At 38.4% G+C, this 4,584-nt stretch overlaps 1 pseudogene; it reads right to left on the reverse strand.

Annotated features, from left to right (window-relative positions):
* Positions 1 to 213: 213 nt before the first annotated feature.
* On the reverse strand, positions 214 to 1,542 carry LOC140522982 (S-adenosylmethionine decarboxylase proenzyme-like; annotated as a pseudogene).
* Between the last annotated feature and the right edge of the window lie 3,042 nt (positions 1,543 to 4,584).

Raw genomic sequence — 4,584 nt, forward strand, 5'->3', positions numbered from 1 at the left:
TTCACAGCAAAAGTTGCATCCCATACCTAAACACAGGAGAGAATAGTCATTCAAGAGATCTACTCTTTACAATTCAAAATGATTATGTTGTGATTATATCTAGAACTTTCTGAAACTACAAGGCTGTGGGTATGGAAAGTATGGCCCCTGTGTCATTAACCAGAAAACTGATACCATCTTCTATTTGTGTTCTCTTTTTTTCATTTTTCTTAATCAGCTCTGCTGTTGCTGCTCATTGTTATCATAAATGGTAAAAATAAAATCGCAATCATTGAACTGAACACTCTAGTGATCAAGATGTTTTAACTCTTCCATCTTTTGGGTCCAAAGAAAACACTGCACAATATTTAAAACTCTGATTTACAAAGACAGTGATCACAAATTTTCCGAGGTTGACAATTTTCACTGTTTACCTGATCAGATCATTGTAAGAGATCCAACCTACATTAGTTTCAAAGCTAACCTAAGAAAATTCTGATTCTGCAATTATGTGAATAGTCCAATAAGTTCCCTCTGATTTCATTCCACTCGTATGAGTGACATCATTTGCAATAACATCACCTTTAGTCTGTAAGTTCTGGATCAAGTTCACTCATCAGAATCCCAATATCTGACCTGGCTGATCAATGACTCAACTTTTGCAAAAACCAGAGTGAACCAGCAGCAGTCAGAAGTCATTCACCTCATACAACATGCTGCTCCATTTGGGAAAATTTCATTCAGAAAACCTTTTTTCTGGAAATTCCTATGTGAGTACTCCAGGTGAGAAAGCTTCATGAAATTCTAGGAGAATCAAAGAAACTTTGAATTGGGTCAAACGGACTGTACTCCCTAAGCAAGCACCAAGAGAGAGAGCAATGCTTGCAGTAAGAGGGTGGTACAACATGTATTCAAAATGGAAAAGTACCTGGGAGATAAACATGTTGTGGTCACAGAGGGGATAAGCTACCTCGACCAATTTTCTATATGCAGATTTAGCAAGATTATTTGGGACCAAAAGGTTGGAAACAGAGAACTTCTGATCCAGTAAAAAAACATTGCAAATTTGTGAATGACAACAATAATCTCTAGTGGAACAAGACACAGTGGTGCCAGAAAAGGAAGCATGTGAGCAGAAAAGAGGCACATTTGTTTAGTTTTCATCACACGTGAGAGGGAATAATGTACATAGCACCAACAGACTCATTATGTCCGTGGTGAAATGATTTAGGGACAAAGGCTCCAAGTGCACTGTTCCTTCATGGGCTGACTCCAGTAATCCCTGGAGATGTGATGATCGGCATAAAGCAACAGCGCAGTAATAAATTAGAGGTAAAGCTGTCTAGGTAAGGTAAGGGGTACATCACTTAAAATATAACCCACATAATGAATATTCAGAGCCAAATACTTATACTGGAGGAGAGGGTTGCTATTGAGGCTGCTTTGGATCTGCTGGGGGAAAAAAAGAAAGTGATCACAACTGTGCAAGACATCCAAAAGCATGCCGCCTGGAACCATAAGGGCCACATTTAACACTGCTTTCCCTTTATCTCTTGCAGTCATGGCTTCATTTATTTATTTGTTGGTTTGTTTGTTTATGTATATATGAATGTATATATGTATTGTGTATGTATGTATGTATTTCACTTCTTTTTCAGTAAAGTCAGGAGAAATCTTAGGGCATCATCCAGGAGCTCCTGGGCTCCCTCCCCTGGTTTAGGGTCAGAGGAGGGGGAGGTTCTGGGCTCAGTTCACAGAGGCAGCTCCTCTCCTGGCCTAGGCCATTCCCTCTTGGGTTGTGCCATGAGTCCTGTAGTCACCCTTCTCAGCTGCCACGGAGGGACTTCGACCCAGAACTCCCAAGCTGGGCCCATCAGCTGGCAGCAGTGACCAGAGCCGATGCTTCCCAGTGCTAGTCTCCTCACTCCGGGTAACTTTTTCAGCTGGGGTAATACTCAGGAAAAAGAGGGAGTCCTGGGTTCACGTTACGTTTGGACAAGGAAATTCCTAAGTAACTTTCAACTCAGTAATACTGTGAATCTAAGAGGAAAAGGGAAGCCATGACAGGGGGAAAATGGGTGGGCGGGTAATTCACAATTTGATCAAAAGACTTTCAGATCCCTAATATAGTAGAGACTTTTTTTGGGGGATGGTGAGTATTTCTTAAAATAAATTATAATAATATTATGAAAAGATCAATGAAATTGATCTCAGAGGGCCTGATTTCAGATAGAGAGCACTTTACAGTTTCTCCCAATTCTGAAATTCTGTGATCCTGTAATATGATTAATAAGCAGTTGAAGCTGAAGACTAAAAGCTATGGTCCTCTAAAAGAACTGCTTTTTGTTTGTTTTTAAAGGTGGGAAGGGGTTGCAACTGTGTGCATGGGCTGTACCTGCTCTAGATGTCAGCTGCTAATGCTTCATACAATCCATTTTTCTGATCCTCCTCTGACATTTTTGGAAATTTCCAGCTCCCAAGATATCTCTTTGCCTATAAAATTAAAAATGGAAGATCAATCAAATTTGCCTCCATGAGAATCTCTCTCTCTCTCTGTCTCTCTGTCTCTGTCTCTGTGTCTTTCTCTCTGTTTCACTCAAGCTCCAGATTCCCTCGTAACCCATGTTATGAATATAGTGAAGATGATGTGACATGACAGTAAGATGACTGAATATCTTTAAGTGCCCCCAAAAGGAGCCACAACAAACTGAACAGTCACAAAGATGATTAGGAAATAGCTTTCCCTGATGAGTATAAGTCACCAGCCCCAGAGATATGGCAGATAATTCTAACTCCTAGGTAGGAAGTAGTACATTTTGTTAATTTTATGATACCTCAGAACATTTTGCAGGCTAAAAATTTATTTTCCTAAATCTTCTTAGTAAAAGATGTTATTTTATGCAGTTTATGTGAATTATAAATATGGCGGTTTGCAGATGATTGCCAAACTTGGGCTATAAAATCACATTGAACACTCTTGGGCTTATAAACTACGACCCATTATACTGTGTAACATATGTGTTTGTCCTTCATTGCCGAAGAAGACCATGCCATTAAAGAAATGATGACATGACTTGCACTTGGCTTTGTTTTGAGTGAGGGAGGGCTGTGCAGGTCACCAGCCTCACTTCTCCTCCAGAGCCATCTGAATCCTGTGACCAGATACTCATCAGGATCACTGGAGAAGACCCAGGATGAGGCAATTGAGGTTAAGTGACTTGCCCAATGTCACAGAGCTAGTCAGTGTCAAGTGTATGAGGTGAGATTTGAACTCAGGTCCTCCTGACTCCTGCACTGGTGCTATATCCACTGTACCACCTAGCTGCCCTTTGTGTAACATATAGTGATTGAGTGAAGAGAATATCTCATATGCTTTGTCTTTATAAGAAGTTTTAAAACAATATCATAAAAGGAGAAACCTCTTCTGTTAAAATTACATGCTGAATCCCTAAAGTAGCACCTAAAGTTTTCACCTCCACCTGCACCTCCCATTGACTCAGTTTCTTTTTCTTTAAAAATACATGGGTTAGACTAGATGATTTCTATGGTCTCTTTCAGCTCTAACATTCTGCGATTATAGTTACCAGAAACTCTGGTTTATAGAACAAATTGTATAAAGGAATAAGAGAGTAGGATGCAGATTGAAATAGTGGATAGAGGACTAGCTCTGAAGTTGCAGAAACCTGAGTTCAAAATTTGCCTCTGTTAAATATTATTAGTGTGGTCATGGGCAATTCAATCTCCCAATGACCCCTATCACAAACAAAATTTTATTATTCATCATAAGTGAATTGTTATTTGCAAGGGTGGAGGATATTTTTATACTATGGTTTTCCAAACTGATAATAACACGGGTCTAGAATGAATTATTTTAAACGGGGAGGGGAAGACTAAAAATAGCCATTAGCATTGTTTCAACATTACACTTATGGAACAGATTTATATCTCTAACAACTTGGCTGCTTTAGTTGAAAAAGTAAATCTGAGGGGAAGAACAGTATCCATACAGTGAGAATGACCAACATCTGACTCAAAGTTTACACACTAGTCAGGTATTCTTGCAATTACACTGGCAGAGAAACTTAGAATTGGGTTTACAATTTCATTGCAAGTTTTTAAAGTATTTTTTTTAACTTCAGTCCTTTCATTTTTGAATAACTTAATCCGTGTTCATGTTCCAACCCGTCTTATGCATTCTACATAGCTGATATATTTTTCCTAATGCCATCTATGCCTTAGGCAGCATCCAGCTATCTGGTCCCTGCACACCTAACAGCTAATTGGTGGAACTCTCTTCCATAAAATATTCATAGCAGGAACTATTTTTAAAGTTAATTTCAAAACTATTTCTCTTTTCATTTTAATATTCAATATTACTGTACCACCAAAATTTTATATGATATTTCTACTTGTAGGAAAATCCATAAGGTAGAGAGAAAAAATGAAATCCCCTAGGAATACAAAATTGTGTTTGCTTCTTCTCTCCTTTGGTTTGAAATTCTCTATGTCCAAAGTAATTAACATATCACCCACAAATCATAGAAGACAAAGTGAGTAAGAATGCAGTACAGAATATTATATATATAATATATATATATGTATCTT

This window comes from Notamacropus eugenii, chromosome 2 (assembly GCF_028372415.1).
Source record: "Notamacropus eugenii isolate mMacEug1 chromosome 2, mMacEug1.pri_v2, whole genome shotgun sequence".
Taxonomy (NCBI): domain Eukaryota; kingdom Metazoa; phylum Chordata; class Mammalia; order Diprotodontia; family Macropodidae; genus Notamacropus; species Notamacropus eugenii.